This window comes from Manduca sexta, chromosome 6, assembly GCF_014839805.1.
Source record: "Manduca sexta isolate Smith_Timp_Sample1 chromosome 6, JHU_Msex_v1.0, whole genome shotgun sequence".
Lineage (NCBI taxonomy): Eukaryota > Metazoa > Arthropoda > Insecta > Lepidoptera > Sphingidae > Manduca > Manduca sexta.
Genome location: NC_051120.1, coordinates 9,626,230 through 9,648,602, shown reverse-complemented (window position 1 = coordinate 9,648,602; position 22,373 = coordinate 9,626,230). Strand labels below are relative to the sequence as shown.

At 35.8% G+C, this 22,373-nt stretch overlaps 1 protein-coding gene across 1 annotated transcript in view; it reads left to right on the top strand.

Moving 5' to 3' along the window:
- LOC115440485 (atrial natriuretic peptide receptor 1) overlaps window positions 1–22,373 on the top strand; it is a 362,779-nt gene that overhangs the window by 21,128 nt on the left and 319,278 nt on the right. The gene's annotated exons all lie outside the window — the stretch shown is intronic.

Below are 22,373 nucleotides of genomic sequence, written 5' to 3'. Positions count from 1 at the left end.
GCTTCCGCTACTAATGAGAAGGATTAGGCCTTAGTCCACCACGCTGGCCTAGTGCGGATTGGAAGACTTCACACACCTTCGAAATTGCTATAGAGAACTTCTCAGGTGTGCAGGTTTCTTCACGATGTTTTCCTTCACCGTTAAAGCAAGCAATAATTCACAAAGAATACACACATAATTTTAGAAAACTCAGAGGTGTGCCTTTGGGTTTTGAACCTGCGGACATTCGTCTCGGCAGTCCGTTCCACAACCAACTAGGGTATTGCCTTTTGAATTTCTACGGCTAATTAACAGTTTGCAATTTTCTGATATGAAAACAACAAAAACGCGAGCAAAAGCTAGTTGAGAAATAAAAAATCTTTAACTACACAAACAAGCAATGTCTAGGTCAATTGTAAACTCAATATTCTTTATTTTATTACTTTACGTAATGCTTGTTAGACTGGATTTAACGCCTTTACGACGCTGTAAATACAAAATTAGCTTACGGTAGCCCTTTAACGTTAAAACAAATTAAACAGATCGTTTATTCATTACTGAAATAGCTGAGGTGTAAATCTAGATGGCTGTTTCATGGCTGAGTAAATATTCTTCAAATCTTACTAATATAAATGCTACGAGTAAATGGAATCTAATACTATTAAACTATTTAATTAGGATTATTTTGGTAGTTAAAATGTTTGGTGATAAGCTGGTTTGGGCATTTGGAGAGGATGGATAAGAGACTGATAAGGAGGGTCTACAAGGCGAATGTGGATGGAAGAGCCGGTAGGGGTCGACCGCATCGAACCTTCAAATGTCCGATAACTGGCATTCTTTGTAAAGGTCAGGTCAAAAGTATCCTGAACTGGGAGGAATGCATGAAAAGATTTATGAAGGAGGAAGCGCGAGAAATATGCCAGAATCGTGCAAAATCGCAATCCATAGTCTCTGCCGACGCGTGTGGGATAGAAGCGTGATAATATGTATGTATGTATGAAGAATATTTGAAAGTATCTAAAACTGACTTTTTAAAGAAATTATTTGTAATTTTTTGCATATTTACGCCAGTACCTTGCGCATGCCAAGTATGGAACGAATTGCTCAAGGCTATTGCTTCGGTGAGGGGCCTTAAAAATTGTTACATACAAACAACGACAACAACTGACATTCAACATGCAATTTATTCCAACAAACTCCTAGCTATTCAGGAGAAATATCATTCTCATCTCTATCTCTATAAAATAGCTTTTATTTACCAGTAATACGGTTGAACATTCTCTGAAACGGTTTTCTAACAATTCGTCAATCATGTGGACGCACACATGTTGTACTATTTTTGCATTTTACACTATTGTTTACATGAAATTAGTTCAGACCGTTTACGAACTGCCCGAATTACGGTTTGTTCATATATTGTTAGTGTTTGAGGTATTTGACCGTGAATTCGTATAAAGTGTTGGCAAAAGAAATATGTTGGGTAGAATTTTGGCAGATGCGTTCTGAATAGTGTTAGAAATTCAATTTAGAATGAAGATGCTAATCTGTTTATCAATCTATCATCTAACATTGTAAGACCCATTTCCTCGTTTTTCGACTTTTATAACAGAGTTTTAGAAACGATTTTAGTTTGCTATAGGATCGGTTGATTAGCCTGAAGCCATTTAAGTAGGTGGTAAATAAAAACTTTCTTAAATCTTTTTATACGGCACAGGAAAGTGACCTCGCTACTCCTGATAGTAAAAGGAGTAGGGTCTTCCTCGTCAGTTGACAAAATTATGCCGGCCTGTTACAACCGGATATACACAGGCTGATCACTGAGCGTGACAATTACATGGGCCACTATGGCGAGTTTTATATCTTGTGGGTGGTGGTCGTTATCCGGGCGTATAAATATACCAGTGAATAATTATAATTTTATATCGGTACACTAATAAAAGATAAATATATGCTATTAAATACACTTGTATTGAAATAAAACTATTTTGGAAATTATATTGCGGTTTTTATATAACAATTTCCCCCCGACGTTTCGAAGACTGCAGCCTTCCTGGCCATGGGGACGACAGAAAATTATAATGTATAAGAACCGCGATAAGATCCGTGCAATAGTTTTACATAACATCACGCATTTTATCCCCGAAGGGGTATGCAGAGGCGCAACTAGGGCACCCACTTTTCGCCAAGTATGTTCCGTCCCATGATGTGATAGGGGGCGAGCCTATCGCCATATCGGGCACAAATTCCAGACTCCGGGCTGATACTGAGCAGAAAAACCCAAATATCACTTTGCCCGACCCGGGATTCGAACCCAGGACCTCAGAGCGCTATTGTACCGGACCTGCAATACAACTACGCCACCGAGGCAATAGTTTTAATTCAATCTAATATTCGCGTAAACATAAATCAACACACTTGTGTTTTTTGTAAAATACAAAAAACATATACAATTTTATCATATATGATGCTTAACTCACAGATAAGACAATCGAGTTATCTCAATTGACGTTTCGAAAACGAAATGAGGACGATCCTCTGCCCTTGGAAGATGAGAAGGCGTTAAACAAACTATTTATCGCTGGATTTATATATATGAATGACAAGACAAGCAAGCAGGTTACACGATGGGTAGATTCAGCCATACATTACATTCTATCCGGCAATTAGAAGATCTACTGTTCACCGAGTGTGTTCCGTCTCGTGATATGATAGGGCGAGTCCTTCGCCATATCGAGCATAAGCATCGAGAATTCCAGACAAATTTTAGTTGAAAATAATCGTTATTAATAGATGATTTGTGGCAAAATGTTAGTAGAGGTCAAGACGAGTATGTGGTTTCATTAAACGCAACGTCAAAATGACCATTTCATTACGTGGGTATCCACCCAGAATCCACTGGTGGTAGGTCTTTCATATTTATGAGTCCGCTTGGGTAGGTACCACCGCAATGTCTATTTCTGCCGCCAAGCACCAGTTTGTAGTCACTGTTGTGTTTTGTTTTGAAGATCATTATAGCCTATGTAACTGCTGGACATAATAAGACTTAACATCTCATGTCTCAGGATGGCGCTCGCAGTGGAATACCAAACAATATTTTGTAATTCAAGGTGTTGAATAGTCTACTGTTTATGGACGGTCGTATAGCTTACTATCAGGCGAAGCTAGCTCATCTCGTCATTCCAAGCAATAAAATTATTTTAAGTTGTTTATTTTTCTTCATTATCTATCAGTCTCTTTGTCTACAGTAGTCATCGTGAGAGTTAGTAACCATCATAACGTCATGCGTCTCACCGTCTATGCCACTTCAACACCACTTATCAGATTAAGATAAATTTAGCTCCTAGATACGCTATGGCTAGGTTTTAGTATATTACGATAGTGAATCATATAATCCTAGCTATTGTTCGCGGCTCTGGTACTCCAGTTCAAACAGGCCGGCATTTTGTTGACTGTCGAGAGGTGACCATCTCTCATCAGTCGATACTATGGACCTTAATTGGCTTACTATTATGTGTAGTGAGGTCACTTTGTTCTGCCCGTAGAAAAAAAACGGTTCCAGATATGAAGTGATCTATAAATTATTACAATGTAGGGATGATATGGCTTCCTAATCATCATCAGCCATAGAGTCCACTGCTGAACATAGTCCTCTCCTAAAGTTTTCCAGAGCTGTCGAAAGCGTCCTGCATCCAACGTGTTCCTGCGACTATTATAAAGTCGTCTGTCCTTCAGGTGGACGTCCAACGCTTAAACTGCCTTGTTAATACTGAAATATTCTTTAGAATAATGGATTTTTATTTAAAATTTTGTTTGTTAAAACAATTCTGCCAATCCATTCACAATATGAAGTTTCAATTACCCTTATTGCCAAGTTAGTTTTTACCCAGAAACCGACTTTAACGCGAGTAGAAAAGTAACAAAATTTGATGTTAATATTTCATTACATGTTCCCTCCATCCTTGTGTCTCGCCGCAGGACTTCTATTACATTAATACCGAACGTAACGTAGTTATCGTCGAATCGATAACGTTAATGAACGCAGATTTTCTGACATCGATAGTGGGGTTTTAAGTAACGTAGGAATTTGATGGAAAAGCGGCGACAGTCTAGTTGGTTGTGGAACGGACTGCCGAGACGAATGTCCGCAGGTTCAGATCCCGAGGGCACACACCTCTGACTTTTCTAAAAAAATATGTGCGTATTCTTTGTGAATTATCGCTTGCTTTGACGGTGAAGGAAGGAAGGATACCTGAGAAATTCTCTGTAGGAATTTTCGATGGTGTGTGAAGTCTATCAATCCGCTCTAGGCCAGCGTGGTGGACTAAGGCCTAATCCCTCTCAGTAGTAGAGGAGGCCTGTGCCCAGCAGTGGGACAGTGTATAATGCAGGGCTGTTATTATTATTATTATTATAGGAATTTGACAAAGGTATTTTAGGAATTTAACATAGGTAAATTTTTTTTATGTTTTATTTTCATGGTGTAATGAGAAGTGAAATAGTTATGGGTCTGTCTACCCCTATGGATAAGAGGCTTAAATGTATGGTTGTGGAAATTGGTAATTGTTTATTGTATTTACACTGATTTGTTATGTCATATTACTATACAAGCATGGAATTTAGAAATTTATACATAGCAGTGGCGATGGGTCCATATAACCCATTGCCTGCTTCCCTTTCGTAATTTATGAAAAATCTAATCATCATAAGAACGAATTCCAGTCATTTTATGCATATAGTACCTATAAGTTGTGTCGGGATCTCTTCCGGAAATAATCACCATTACATAATAATAATTCCATGCTTAAAAGACAACTTTTAACTTCTTTTCGACACTAGAAGTCAATATCATTCGATTTATATTAGTATAAGTAACCTAGGTTCTTATAAATTATCTATATATATAAAAATGAATCCCAATTTCCCTTGGTCACGACATCGTGCGTGAACGGCTGGACCGATTTCACTATTTTTTTTGTTGCGTTTGTTATTGTCAGGAGAAGGTTCTAATGAAAGAAGAAATTAAAAGTATAATTAGAAAATTTAAGAAAACGACAATTAGTCCATTGAAAAGTTACATTTGGGGTTGCATTTTTTAGAGGACGCAATTATATTTTTTTGAAGTGTAGGGGGGTCAGTGTAAAGCTAAAACCAAGTTTGTGGGTTCGCCACCCTTGTCCCACGGCCGCCATCTTGAAAATAGGGGTTGAAATGGTTTTTACAATGTATCTCTTAAACTATTTATCTGACAAAAAAAAATTATAAACATTTTTTGTTGCAAATTAAATTCTCTACAACTTTGGTCCAGCAACTTTTTGTCGTAGAACTATAAATAAAAAAGTTATAAGCGAAAATGTTAAGAAATTCAATGTTAAGCAATGTCCATTGCAACGTCATCAGAACGTGTGTTTATAAGGTTCATAATAATTTTTTTTGTACTCATTACGTACAACACAAACCCACGGTTGTCGGCTTGTACGCGAATTACTTGGATCCTGTAATCGCTTTGGCACAGATGAAGCAACTGACCCCCCCTACACTTCAAAAAAATAAAATTGCGTCCTCTAAAAAACGCAACCCCAAATGTAACTTTTCAATGGACTAAATGTTAATTTGAAATAACTGTCAGCGATCAACAGAATGCGCGCGTGCATACGTAGTTAAGACAGGACAACGTCTGTCGGGTCAGCTAGTGTAAAATAAATGTACATGACTGTTTGTTGCCAAATAAATATAAAAGAAAGACATCCCTTTGACTACATAAGTGCTACATGTTTATCTTCGAGACTTAGGGTTCCGTACGACAAAAGGCACCATTATAGGATCACTTTGTTGTCCGTCTACCTTTCTGCCAAGACCCTTTTACTCAGGGACGCGTGGAGGCATCATGTTCATATTTATATTAAATACTCCAGTATACGGTTTCTTTTAGCTAAGACAAAATGTCACTTATAAGTCAACGCGATCAAAGTCATGTTCGTTTGTTTCACATATTTTGCGATTTTACAAAGGATTCAAAACTATCAGGTACTTCACTATGATCTTGAATCATGAAAATTGGCAAAAAGCAATATCTTACAGCAAAAAAAAAGATTGTAAGTATGTACTGTGATAACAAAAAAAAATAATTTACATACTTAAAATCTTCAGTTTATACGGAACTTTTGGCGCACGAGTCAACTCGCTTTTGTACGTTTTTTTTTTTACAGTCAATCAATATTGATCGTGTGTTGTTTAGTTCGATAGGACAATCCGTACGACCGTTTCATTGTGTATATCGTGAAATAAGATCCACCACGCGGCTTGGTTTCAAAACGAGAGTTCGGAAACTACTCCTTCATAGTTGGGCAGTCTCCGCAATACTTAGTTAATAGCTACTTAGTAGTTTAGTTACTATCATATATCTATGTATTATATGTATAGTCAGGGGGCTTTAACTCGTCTACGGGGCTAAATCAGTCTTTTTTCAAATCGTTCTAATCCAAAGCTTTGAAACCCGTATAGGTAAATAGGGATTTTTTTATTCTTTTACCTATAAGGGTACTAAATCTGTCGTTTGATTAGAACGCCCAGTATTGAAAATAGGGCTCCTTGACTATATCAAATTTATATTTATGTTTCATATAGATATATTTTTTTATTATGCCAGTGTGACTGCTTTGGTGACATCGTTCACTACAATACGCCTGCTAAGGTCTCAGCTTCGATTTCCGGATTGCGCAGTAATGTTAGGTTTTTCTACACAGTTTAAGCCCGGAGTCTAAAATTTGCGCTCGGTATGGCGATAGGCTCGCCTTCATGTCACGGGATGGAAAGCACTTGGCAAAAAGTGGATGTCCTGGTAACACCACTGCCTATCTCTTCGAGGGAAATGCGTGATGAATGTTTGTTTTCGTTTTAGTACCAATTACACTGGGAATCTTGATCATGCGGTTATTAATACTTCACTATCAATATTTGAGATATATCCAATTATCTAGCAGCTTGTTTGTCAAGATAATAGTACTAATATAAAGAGGTTTGTGAAGATGTTTGTTAGGTTATAATCTCAATATTGCAAGCAGGTAGTTCAAGTCTTAGGTTTATTACATAGTGTTATCTATTTATTTATTATACACTGGAACATCAGCAGTTTACACATACAATTAATATTAGTTCAGTTTTCTTAGTATAGTATTGTTATTATGTATCTAGTGTTAGGATACAAATATTGTTTTTAGGGTATTTGTGACACTTTTTGCTATAAAATACTGAGAGTTTGACGGACCGAGGCAGATGGTTTTTGACAGTCGTACAGATCGGTTCGCACCTTTAAAATTACAATAACGCAAGTGCAAAAAATCGTTGAATTGATTTTATAATCCACAACATTTCAAACACAAACTATATTATAATACTAGCGACCCGCCCCGGCTTCGCACTAGTGCAATATTTCTCCACTATTTAATGGATGTTATTATACATATAAACCTTCCTCTTGAATCACTCTATCTATTAAAAAAAACCGCATCAAAATCCGTTGCGTAGTTTTAAAGATTTAAGCATACAAAAGTAGGGACAGAGAAAGCGACTTTGTTTTATACTATAATGTAGTAATTAGTAATAATGTAAGATTAACGTAAAAATAAAATAAAAATAACATTATATTAGTAAGATGGTAAGAAGTAAGATTTAGAACAAGATATTCTTTGAAGCCAGACGTGTCTATACCCCGAGATAAAAATATCCATCAGTCTAGGAAAATATCGCTTCGTATTAGTGAAATAGTTTTCCCATTTGGAGCAACAGTTTCAGAGTTCAATACGCTGAAATAAATATACGAAAATTTAGCACAATACATTGATATGAAATAATTTAACTGAATCTGTAAAATTTAAAAAAAAATATTTAGATTCAATAAATTTTTACTCTAGCAGATCGGCAAGCATTTCCATCAGAGATATACGGTCAAGAAACTAAAGTATAAAATACAAAAAAAGTTACATTCTATTTTCTATTTAGTTTCAAGCAACTTATTTATTTACTGGAAAAATAATACATTTTCTATTCCTATAATATAAATGTTTCGATGCTGCATCCGATCTTGCACAATGTGCAGTCAGTTCTGTAATTACCTGTGGAATGAAAGGCTGACCGACCTTACCTGTACTATTAGCGATATACTGGAGTAAAGGAACAATCAGTAGTCATTATCGAATGCAACGCGTCAGTGTCTGTTTTTTTCTTTTCCTTTGAGATAAAATATGGGGTGATGCGAGGCAATAATTGTTGGGAAGGGTGTGAGGTCCGCTTTTTGATACGTTGCTCGCCCCCCGAGATAGTACAATGGTGGGAGTTGTGGGATATTTAGGGGGCAGGGTGGGAGAATGACTGGAACCTTCTTTAGGATAGGTGGAGGGGATGGATGTCTGCAACTTATAAAATGTTACAGGATGTTGCTTATATCGGGCTGATGGTATCATTGTCGGCTAGTTCATCGCCATCTATATATTTTCTCGAGTCAGGAAAGTAGCCTATAACCTTCCCAGACGTTTAAACTATCTCCATACAAAATTTCATAAAAATCCGTTCAGTAGATTATGAGAAAATCGATAACATACAGACACACAGAAAAGGGGACTTTGTTATAATATGTATAGATAGATAAACTTAAACTTACATTGAAGGTACATCAAAACGCTTACACGATAATTAATATTGTAACAAGAACAACGAAGAACATAATATATTGAAGCTACAGAAGATTCAGTATAATTCGTATGACTAAGAAATATATTAACATTTATACTAATGCTATGAACACCAGTAAATGTGTCAACCAATTCGCTTTTTAACAATGTGTTATCTGGGAGAATGAAACCCGAAACTTCCACTAAAAACATTTTATACTACTAAACAAAATTAATAAATTCATCATCATCAGCCGCAGTATGTTTACTGCTGAATATGGGCCTCCCTCAAAGATTTCCAGATCGACCTATTGGAAGCGGCCCGCATCTAGCGACCTCTTGCGACTCTAATAAACTCTTCTATTTTTAACTGACTTCCAAAAATGCGGAGATTTTCAATAATTAAAAATTTAATTAAAATGCTTGACGTGGTAAACCCACAAATTGTAATTGGGTATTGTTTTTTGCTATGAACAATAACTAAATTATACAGAATACGTATGAGTATATTAATACAATAAAAGTGTAGTCAAACAGTGTAAAGTGTAAGGCATTGGTAAACAATACATAACTCTAAAAAATGTTGAGCTTTGTTTTTAATTCCACGTGTATTTTCTTTATCGACATGATATTTTATTGCATCTTCGCTTCGAGAAACTTTTCAAGTATTTTATTTTTAACCATTAATTGCCACTAGATCGATAAGGTCAATTATTCCCATTTAAAATGAATAAAACACATAATTAAATTCCTATTTTTTTTTCAAAACAAAATTTTGTATTTTACGGGAAAATTCTTACTGCCAACGTTTCAACCTACATATTATACCGACATATATCAAGCCCTTACTTAATATAAGTTAATGTATTTAGAACGAACTAGTGTTACGGGTCAGGAGATAATAAACCGAGAGTCATCTGACGACCAGGAAAACTGCATGAGATGGCAAAATTATTTAACAAGGATTACTTTTTGTCGATCACCAATTTCCACACGGCAGCTGAATGGCAATCAATTCGGTTTCAATCTTTGGAGTGTGTTATTTTTACTACTCAACGGTTTTCTTATATTTACGCGAGTTTTAAACATTGAAATAAAAATATTTTACCTAAACTATGGTATGGTGGTATCTGTTACATTTTTGCATGTAATTAATTAATACAGTTATTTTATAGAACACGGTTTTATTAATTGTTTTTATTGACAGACGTCTAAGACAATGTATATAACAGTATCTTTTTTAAACTATTGTCCCTCCGTGATCATGAAGGCAAAGTCTTCGAAACGCCGTGAGAAAATTATAATTAAAAATCCACGATAAAGTCCGAAAAACTTTTTAGCAAAAAATTATCTCGCTTTCTAAAACCACTAAAAACAAAAAAATAATGACATTAAAAAAAATTTTTTTTCGGATTTTATAACGGTTTTAATAATTTTAGTTTTCTCCAGACGATAAAGCCCGAAAAATAGTTTGTTGTTAATGTCTAACATTCGCGTTAACGTAAGAAATCATTTGACATTACTTATATACTGGTTACCAATTTTAGAGTCGGTGTCTAATAAAATTAACATTAGTCATTCTCGGAATCAAAATAGGCATGGTTACTGACATTTCGTAACGAGCGAATGGTATTCGCGTTTATTTATACATAAAACAGGTCTGAAACACGTGCGTATGCTTACATCTTTTAAAAATGTATGGTTTGTTTATGTTTTACTTATTGAAACGCGTTTGGGCGGAGTGAAAGCCGCGTGACGTGTAGTTACTACGCCAGAAATAGGCAATGTGACGTCGTGCAGGTCTTACATTATATAACGGCTTCTTTTTTCATAGGAAGGCATAAACAATTATAATAATATTAGCCCTATATTACATACTGTCCCACTGCTCATCACGGGCTTCCTCTATTAATGAGAGGGATAAGCCTTAGTCCACCACACTGGCCTAGCGCGGGTTGGATAACTTCACACACACTCAAAATCTCTATAGAGAACTTCTCAGGTATGCAGGTTTCCTCTCGATGTTTTCCTTCACCGTTAAAGCAAGCGAAAATTCACAAAGAAAACACACATAAATTTTAGAAAATTCAGAGGTTTGTGCCCTTGGCAATTATGCCAACTTTAAAAGAATTTTTGAGATCGAACCAGTAGTTCCTGAGATTAACGCGTTCAAACAAACAAAATCTTCAGCTTTATATAATAATATAGATTAAGGGCAGAAAAAGATAAAAATAAGCAAATGATACAGGATCACATACTCTTTACCTCAGCTAACATTATGCCAAAAATAATCCATTAATAATAAATATTTTCACCAAAAAACCCGGTTTTACTATTCTGATTTTTTGATCATTTTTAGTTTAATTTGAACATGGCGTGTGCGTGTATATTTCTGATTGAAAGTGTGATATTGCGAGGAATTCTCTTTGACTAGTAGTGGCTTTAGAGTGTGAAAATTAAAATTACTTTTTATTGATATTTGTTCTTTTCGAAACTCACACTGTTTATTTTACATCTACGGTTCGAGTAACTTATTGTAAATTTCTATTTTCAAGTAGATATGAGGTTTCATTTAGTAACATAATGTTGAAATGACCGTGTTCTGTCCATACCTTCATGGCTACATACATATTCGCATATTTTGGCTTGTTAACGAAATTTGGCAAACTGTTTTACGTAACATTTCAAGCTCATTACTAAAACATGCATCGTAACCTTAACTAGTCTTTATTTTCTTTGTGAAGTAAACACAATAGTTCTTTACAAAAGAAATTCAAGTTCAAACAATTATTATGGCCATTTAAGATCATTATATTTATACAAGGAATTGGTATATGGAAAGGAAAATGCTACAAAAGAGGGTGTCTACAGAAGAGTACTAATATGGATATGGATATATAGTTATATATCTATACTTGTACATAAAGCTGAAGTGTTTGTTTGTCCATGCAACCCTGAGATTAACCCATGTTAATCTCAGGATTTTCTAAACCGTTTTTTTATTTTTTTTCGCTAATAGAAAGGTACATTACTCTAGAGTGCTATAGGTAAATTTTTATCCAGGGTAAAATTTATTCCAGAAAAACTTTTTTGATACGGGCAAAGCCGTAAAAAATAGCTAGTCAATGATATTTAGGGTTATTATCTGGGTATCCATTTATCAATTTGTTAGCGGATTTTACTAAACGGCAATCTGTTAAGAATTTGAAACAAGAAACCTTTAACTTTTTGAAGTCATATATTGTTTATCACTTATCGGTCGCTTTAACAGTGAAGGGAAACACCATTAGGACCCTTTCAAACCTGAGAATTCTTAAGAATATCGAAGGTATGCAAAGTTTGTCTAACCGTACTAGGCCAGCGTGTTGGACTACGGCCTAAACCCACTCTGTAATAGGAGCAGAGCACGGGCTTGGCTGTGCGTAGTATGGGAAGCTGAACAGGAAATAATTTGGAGCAGAATATATAAACTCTGTTTCGGCGATAGCCTAGTCCCGAAACGAGTATCCCCAGGTTCAAATCCCAAAGGCACACAACTTTTTTTTGTAAAGTTATGTGTATATTCTTTGTGAATTATCGCTTGCTTTAAAGGTGAAGGAAAACATCGTGAGGAAGCCTGCACACCAGTGAAGTTCTCTATAAGAATTTTTAGGGTGTGTGAAGTCTACCAATCCGCGCTAGGCCAGCGTGATGGACTAAGGCCTAATCTCTCCCAGTAGTAGAGGAGGCCCGTGGTCAGCAGTGAGACAGTATATAATACAGGGCTGATATTATTATTATTATTATTTATTTACTAGCTGACCTGACAGACGTTGTCCCGTCCTAACTATGAATTTGCAGCGCACATTCTGTCAATCGGTGAAATTAACTTTTCTTAAATTTTCTAACATTCTGCTCAACTTTTTTATTTTTTTCTTTTATAAGATTCTTCTCCTGACAATAACAAACACACCAAAAAAAATAGTGAAATCGATCCAGCCGTTCACGCGTGATGGCGTGACTAAGGGAAATGGGGATTCATTTTATATATATAGTTAGCAAATTCTTCTAGAAGACCGGGAGGCTTAGTTTAGCTGCAACTATAACGTAGGATTATATCCTCTTTGGTTTAAAATGGCCAGCTCGCGTTGACCATTGCGTCGACGATATATTTGTTTTAGCTGTCATTAATTAATTGTTGGATCGGACGGACATTCACAATCTTTTCGCTAGCTATTTTTGTGTTCTTGATTATTTGTTAATTTGATTCAAATTATTCTCTTTCATATATTAGTACACTTTTTGTAATAAGTAATAATTACTATTTTAGTTTTATGTTAATTTTTCTAATAAATAAATGTAAAAACCCTAAATATATAGATTATAAACACTGATTCATTATAATCGGATGAAAGAAAATGCTGCGATTGTAAACTGCAGGCAACAATAGCATGCATTTAATTGTCCTGAGCACTTCGGAATCTGGTAGCATTAATTTGTCTTTGTCGCTATTCTCTCGTTGTTAACTTTGGCTCCATAATAAAAAGAACCTAACAATCAGGACTCATTACTCCAATTAATTTAAAGGAACCACATTTTGGTCTTTACCTCTGCCAACATTGTGCCTAAAAAAATAGAATTTTCTTAGAGTATGTAGCTTCTTATTAATAAAAAATATTCCGAATGCCTCGGTGGCATGTGTTAAACAGTACGACTACGCTGAGGTTTTGGGTTTGAATCACCGGCCGGGGAAACTGTTATTAAGTTTTTCCGCGCAATATCAGCACGGAGTCTAGAAACGTGCCCGGTAAAAGGCAATATAGCTGCCACCTATTACATGGGATCTAACATAGCTGGCGAAACGTGTTACAACCTCTTCTTACTTCTAAAAGGGAAAAGTATTTGATGCTCTGTATGAATTAGAACTATACCTCCACAGATTTGCGCGTTTGAACACTTCACAAACTTTCACCTTTATAATAAGTTATTTTAAAACCGCATTTCGCATATCAAACGCATCATCTATCATTCTTTTAATGTGTGAGTTCTGGGGCCTTATTCTCTATCCCGCACGTTATTTTGACAGTGCGTAACAAGCACTTAACACAACGCATCATGTTTAGGACTATAGAAATTTGGCTTACAGAATACCATTCCACGCACATTTCTCGAAGGTAACATGACACGGCCGCGTTACGCGTTTACACTATCATACAGAATAAGGGCCCTGAAGTGTGAAATTGATTCGTATAACCGCGTCGAAAACATATTGAGTGGGGAGTGAAGCGTCAGTGAAATATCGTGGCAAATATGTCGGGTACGTTTGATTGAAATGCACGCTGATTCCATGGTTCGAATTGCTTACTTTACGTGGTTAGATTTGCAGACATGAGTAGCTGAAAATATTCAAAAGTACAGTTCAAATATATATTGCGTATAATATCATATTTCTTAATATGAAAAGAACAACACCAGAGTTTCTCGCCCGTTCTTCTCTGGTGAGAACTGCTTTCCGAATTGGTGGTAAAGTTAATATTCTAATCTAAATAATTAATAACAGGTTCAAATAAATTACTTCATTTAAAAATATAATGTTGGTATGGAATGATTATTCATCATCATCAGCCACAGGATGTCCACTGCGGAACATGGGCCTCCCCAAAAGACTGCCATACTTTTTTATACGTACACGGGCAAATTGAGTAGGGTCCAATAGAATGTTGACTAACAAGAGACGATTACACCTTGGCAGTCGACACGATCACGCCGGTCTATTAGAACTGGATATACCCAGACTGATTCCAGAAGACGTGAGCCACTATGGCGAGTTTTAACACCTTGTGTACGATGGTCACACTCTGGATTATTGGAAGCGGCCTGGTCGAGCGACTTCCTGTGACTTAATTAATATAATTTTATTAGACTAGTAAAGTCCTAATTCATGCGTATTGTTAATCTGCATCGAAGCATCGATAGCCTAGTTGGTTGCGGAACGGACTGCCGAGACGAATGTCCGCAGGTTCAAATCCTAAGGGCACACACCTCTGACTTTTCTAAAATTATGTATGTTTTCTTTGTGAATTATCGCTTGCTTTAACGGTGAAGGAAAACATCGTGAGGAAACCTGTATGCCTGAGGAGTTCTTTATAGGAATTTCGAGGGTGAGTGCAGTCTACCAATCCGCACTAGACCAGCGTGGTGGACTAAGGCCTAATCCCTCTCAATAGTAGAGGAGGTCCGTGCCCAACAGTGGGATTATAATACAGGGCTCATATTTATTAATCTGCATTATGATTCGATTTATTTGTAAAGAGAATGCTGAAAGTTCGGTAAAATTAGTTCAGCTGTTTCGAAGTTTAACTCAAATAGATATCGCGGGAAATCCGGCGCGGTTGATCGAGCTCGCAGTCGGTGCTTCGGGCTATTTGCATTCCGCGGATTTTTATACTAAACTTTGCATGGGGTTCCATCTCTAAAATCCTTTCCTATAAAGTAATACTCAGATTAATTTGTGAAGAGATTGTAGCTGCTGATAAAATTCCATTAGTATCAGTTTGACTATTTTGAAGATTAGTTTGAATACAAACAAACGGACAGAAAAATTATTCAGGCTTTAGTAAAAAAAAAAAAAAAAAACATATGAGACGTAGCTTGGTGTTAGGGTTTTTATATGCGAGAGCTATATGGGAAGGTACCGCCGCAATGTCTATATCTACCGCCAGGCAACAGCGTGCGTTACTGTTGTGTTCCAATATGAAAAACATTGTAATTACTGGGCCACCATAATTACTGGGCATTATAAGACTTATAGCTCAGAGTGATGAGCGTAGTGTGCACAGTACATTGTAATTCAAAGTTCTTTATGGGGTTGTTACTGTTTATGAGCAGTCGTATCGCTTACCATTTCCGAGAGTTCGTCTCGTCATTTTAATGCAATTGGTATACAGAGCCGATGAAAAACCAAAATATTTATTATTGAAAGACTTAAATTATATTTATTTGTATAGTTTATAATAGAGTTCTAATTTTAACAATATCGCGTGCTATTTTTTTTATAACGCTTTCGCTCGCAACCCTGCTGTGTAAAATTTGTATAATATTCATTTTTTGGGCACTTTTATTCTAACCTAACCATCTACTTAACTGAAAGATTTTGAGCAGGTTCCAGAGACGAATGTATGAAAACTTCTAAATTTTTAACCGATTCAAAAAATAAAAGGAGGTTATTAATTTGTTGTGTTTGATTTACAATAAAATGACTGGAACAAGTATGTCGTCAAAATAATCGAAATGGCGAATTTTGCTTTCTTGTGGCTATTTCAGTGATGTTTTGGCGTTGGATTTGGTTCGATAGCATCAGACATTTTCCTCTTTGCAGGAGTAAGCAGATTTGTAACACTTCAACGAGATATTCGGACCACGTGCGCAACACAACTACACCGAGACACTCTATTTTTAACACAAAAAACCAAAAACTTTTTGTTACAAAAAACAAAAAAAAACAGCCATCAAAAACCAATAAATAATTCAACATTGCCATTATTGCAGTCGGTGGTGACTAATAATATTTATAATACTAAAGCCCAATCCAAAGACTTACGTTATAATAAATGTATTTTCAATATCTTATCGGTAATCAACCTTTTTCTTCAGTTTCCTTCATCGGCCTTCGAAAATAACGTGCATTCGATGCATTTATTTTCATTTTATTACATTATAAATTATTTTATGGCTGAAATCTTTTGATTGGCTTTTTGTTTTATTGATCTTGATGCCTGTTTAGTGCTAATAAATGACGTTGATCAAATCATGAGTGACGTAGAATGTAATTGCAATAATACTTGTATGGCTGAGTTTTTGTCGAAGCTAATGAAATTGAGCAGCTAAAAAGTGACTGAGTCATTTAACTACTCGCCTATCATTTTCGACTGCATCTGTGGCGTAGTTGTACCCGGTCCGAGTATAACTACTGCGCTGAGGTCCTGCGTTCGAATCCTGGGTCAAAATAATAGTGACCGGGTTTTTCCATCTTAAAAATTATCGTCGCAGTTCAGTCAGGAAGATGGCGGTGTGATAACCCCGTGCTTGGAAATTGGTCCTGCGCCTGATCTCTCTTCGGTCATGTCGAATTGCCGTCACACCGGACCGGAGAGTGAAGGAACAGAGAGTGCACCAGTATATTGCGCACCAAATAGGCAAATTGTTATAAATTTCAATTAAAACCCTGGACTTTTAGTACACCCCTTACGCTATAATAAGGCCAAGAGTATATCTGATATTCGTTGTGCTCGCGGTATCGCGTGGATGTTAGTGTGTTACAAAGTTTTTTCCTCGTAAATCCCGACACATACAAACAGCTTTTGGGGACTTTGTTTTATAGATTCACAGATCAAGAAACCAAATCATAATAATTATCGTAATGTATACATATAATAGCAAGATAACGATATGCCGTAAATAGCACATTATCAACATACAATATATTGATTATAGTTACGTTAATAATAAAATGACGCATTTATTCGTCTTTCTTATTTGTAAGTGGTTGATAACTTGACCAGTAAATTCGTATTATTTATTGCATTTGGACTTCTGGGACGAGGGTCGGTAGGTTTTTTGTAAGGGACACTGCAGTCTACATTGCCAAGGGTTAAAAATTATTATGGTGACAGAACCCTTAAGAAGCGTATTCCATACCTCCTAAATAAGTTGCCAATGCCTATTAGGACTGAGTCGAATGAAGGCAAGTTTGACAGATTATTAAAAATATATATGTTTAATAACTTACATAGCATTTATTAGGTACTATTATTGTACGTACATTGATTTGAAAGCAAGATAATGTTATTAATAAGTTAGAGGCTTGTTATGTTCCTGCAGACAAACTGCGCAAGTAGTTTTGTAGGGCATTGTACTAGTACATAGGAACATAAAATTGTATTTACTTATAACAATAAATAAATTATTGGGGAAACCTGCGCACTGGATGCTGGAATTACCCGGCTTAGCGGCTGTAGGGCCTGGAGGAAAGTTGTGAGGGAATATCTGGGGTAAGTATGTGAACCCTCCTAGGAGGAGCATAGGCGAGAAGAAGAGGAAATGCTCGCGGAGGTCTTATAGGCCTAATTTGAATTGGCAACCATGAGGTATATACATTTAACCGAGTGCCTAAGGTCAGGATGAATGTCTCCCCGTGCATGGGCGTGCATTCGGTGTTAGCATCGAGCGCACAAGAATTGCCTCAGGGGATGGTAGGTGAGGAATTTATTAAAATTAAACTACTTTTCGGATTTTATCGTGGTTTTTTATATTATTATTTTCTCCCGACGTTTCGAAGACTTTGCAGCCTTCATGGTCACGGGGGGACTGAGGTGTTCATCCGCAAAGTCAAAGTTACAATACTTACCTACATTTTACAATTATACAACTTTTTTAATTTTAACTGTTGGTCCCATCTACGCAGAATGAGCTGTTATTAAGAGAGCGATAAATCCTACCACTAGCTAAATTCTCCATCAAAAGTAAAGGAGGCCCGTCTCATGCATTGAAACAGTGTATCAGAGGGCAACTTATTACGTATTTTTATAAGCCGTAATGACGATAAGCGAAACAAAGCGAACTGATTATTTCGACGCACTTAAAATGCACCGAATACCGCAAATATGTTACGAACATAAATGCGAATGACTAAGAGTTTGGATGTTTGTTTTAATACGTATAAGCTGCTGAACGGATTTGAATAATATTTATATATAGACAGATCATGTCTTGGAGAGACATAGACTATATTTTAGTCCAAGACATGGTCTATCATTGCCTTATTATATCGGAAAATATATATTTTTTTCGCCCAGCCCGAAATTATACCGCATTCTTTTGTTCTGATTAGAGACCCGATCATATGCAGATGCATATTTTGGTAATTTTCGTTGGTTTTTGCATATATTCCATAAATCATGCATATTTTCGCTATATTAGTCGATATAACTTGTTTGTTTAGGATAACAAACAATAACTGAAATATTGAGGCAGTATTATTGAACACGGTACGCGCTGTGAGGAGATTCTTTACTTTAAATCCCAATCCACCGGTGGTTTGGGTCTTGGTCTCGCCCGCGGAGGTGATTCATTTTTTTCACCAAATATAATTTAGGTGAATGACCAAACCTAATTTTACCAAAATCTAATTTAGGTGTTTCAGCTTTATATTCTAAAAATAATGTAAAAACAATAAAAATACTCTCAAAGTAAACTGAAATTATACATTGTATTATTTATGGCCTTATTAAAGCGGCTAAGCTCAAAAAATAACTCAGGATTTGATACTTTGGGAACATAAGTAATCTTACTAATGGAGCGACTTTGCTTACAGACAATAAGTGTTAGCTAGGCACCCAAGTTTATAAAAAAATAAATATACCGAACATCACTTTGACCGATACAGATTTCAAATCTGAGATCTCGGCGATAGTCGTACCGCGTACGCAGCAAATAAAACTACGCCACCAAGACAATCTAGTTTGATTGTTTATTTATTTAATATAAATATTATGTTATAATTTTTTGGTAAGTACAAATTATATGCTGATTCTAAGTAGAAAATCTAAAAAATAGTTTCGTTTATTAATTAATATTGCATATTTCGCCGTGATTCATGCATATTCTAATCATTTTTCATATCTTTATGCATATTTCGTGCTATTTAAATAGCATATTATATCCATAATCTGGTTGCTAATTAGCAAGATATCAAGTTGCATATACCTTCGAAACGACTACGCATAATTGTATAAATAAAATATGACAAAAAATTATCCGCTAATTCATTTTTTATTAACAGTATGATTATTTCATTTGCTTGTCTGGACTTTGGTTGCGAAGCAGAAGTTGGAAAGAAGGAAAAAGTTTCAAACGCGGTCATCGAATTTCGACATAACGTGTTTATTTATTTAGGAAAATAAACATCACATATTTATAACATATGAATTAAATACAATAATTTTTACATTAGCCAAACAGTTTCCACATATATTTTTTCCAAATTGCGGTCACCTTTCAGGTTTTCGATATTAGACTAACGCCCGAAATTAATAATGTATCTACTATCCAAGACTGAAACCTATCTTAGATTGCCGACTATCTTTCGATTGGTCTCCTATCAGCATGCCAATATCTTAACTCGCCTATCCTTGCTTGCCTTCAACGATAGATCGCTGGCAATCCTTTCCAGATGCGTTCCCTCCCTGACCATTCCATTTTATGCAGAATATTCCATTCGTAAAAAAAAATACTTTTTGTATTTTCCATACAAACTATTCGTTTCAATATTTGCCTAATTGGAACAATAAGACTTGGAGTAATAAAAAAATATTTTATGTATTTTAGCCCTCAAAAGAAATAATTAATAATTAGTACATGTCATATTTAAGATACAAACTTTTTAATTAGTTTCAAAAATGGAACGTGAGTAATGTGGTTGCTGACATATTTTGACACTGAAGTAAGATTTAGTTTTTAGTATGAAGTACACAGTAAACTCGGTGCCATATAATAATAATTGGACTCTGTACACATTATCCAGTGTTATGGAACAAATTACAATTCCGTTATACATAATTGTTGCATAACTTTAACCGTTTATGCAGCGCACGCAACGGAAGCTCTCAAAAGTAATCAATTTTAGCCGATTTTGGTCCCATTGGTCATAGTGTGATGATATACATATACCCTATAATAGCCATCCTCAATAAATGGGCTATCAAACACTACAAGAATTTTTCAATCCGAACCGGAAGTTCCTGAGACCAGCGCGTTCAAAAGAACATACTCTTCAGCTTTATATAATAGTATAGATAATGTATGGATATTTTGCCTATTTCTATGTTTTAACTTTCAACTAATAAAACTATGTTAATTTGTAATTATTATTTTGAATTACAAATGTAGATAAGCAATAAAATAAATAGCAGTGATTGTAAAGGTATTTTATTTTACTAAGTAAAGAAGTTATTTGTTAATGCTGTTCTTTCTCCAACATCTTGATTCTCTATATTGTTCTCATAATTAATAATATCAGCAGTTGATAATTCCACTTGGGTTGGAATTTCCTCTAGCCTGTGATTCCGAAAAATATTGTGCAAAACTGCAGTTGCAATTATTATTGTTTGAACTTTAGGTAAAGATAAACGCAATGTCAATGCAATCACAGGGAAGCGACGTTTCCATGTACCAAATGTCCTGAAAAAGATAATATAAATATTTCCTATTCATCAACAAAAGTTGATGGAATGGAGAAACACCATAGTTCCTGAAAAAACGATGCAATTGCCCCTTGTTTGTACCTATCTAATAGTTCGGTAGGTACGGTATTTTTTGTAAATAATGTCAAAAATTATTTACCTTGTACATAGAAGTAACACGAATATACGAGATCAGTTTAACTAACAATGATTGGCAAGCAGATTTCGAAAGCCTAATCCAAACGTGAAATCAAACTCATCCAGGGTCTGCATGTAGTTAACTTTTTCATTACCCGTGATGAAGCGCGACTTTCAGTTTCGCTATCAGTATTGCTAGTCCCTCCAAATCACTGTCGTCACTGTCACTAGAGAATATGGATATTTCCATTGCCTTTTCGTTTCCCTTAAAATCAGTGTAAGCGATATTCAAAACATATTGAGTAAACTGAGGAATTGGTCCGATTGGAAAATGCGATTGTTTACAACAATCAAATCAAATGTCAAAACGGGTAGATAGAGTATTGGCAAGCGTAAACTGTCATTTTCAAACAGAGGGTAATCTATGATCTGTAATCCGTCCTCTCAAAGATCGATTATTGTTAGAGATAGCTTACTGAATCTATGGATTGGTTATTGGCATGCTTTATCCATAAAAACGAATGAATTATCAATCTTAGATGGCATACATTGGATTAGGATTGGTTATTAATTTCGGGCGTAAATAAACGTTGAGTTGACGTGGTTACTAAACTATTTATAAAAGTAGGCCCTTATAATGAGGGCCACTAGGTTTTTTCGCTATTAGGACGGCGCGGTTTTTCAATATGATAGTTAAATTGACACTACACACTTTTTTATAGCCACCATTATTTATGTAAATAGTGCCATTATTTGCCGTCATGACTGCTTTGGAGGCGTAGTTGTGTTCCGTGCGCGATACGATGCTATGAGGTGTCGAGTTCAAATCCCAGTTCGACCAGTGATATTGGGATTAACTGATTAATTTCAACTTGGAATCTTAATTTGTGTGCGGTAAGGTGTAAGGTCCCATGTTGGATCATGGGACGGAATACACATGGTGAAAATTGTGTGCATGAGTTCAGACTCTGCCTACCTCTTCGGAGATATAATGGCGTATGAGTGTGACTTTATCTTTCAACCTGGAAGACAATGTAGTGTTTGCCGGTGGTAAGATATTTTCTATATACGCCCGGATAGCGACCACTGTACTCACGGTGTTAAAACCCGCCATAGTGGCCCACGTAAGTGTGTCGCGTTCCAGGATCAGCCTGTGTATATCTGGCCTCAACAGGCCGACACAATTGTGTCGACTCTCGAGGGTTAATCATCTGCCGTCAGTCGACAATCTATTGAACTCAATTTACCATCAGGTGCAGTGGAGTTACAATGCCGGCATGTATAAAAAATAGACAACGTTCTTGAACATGGCAACAGATATTATATAATTGAAGAGTAAATTGTTAAACGTGAAAAAAGTAGTCATTTCCAA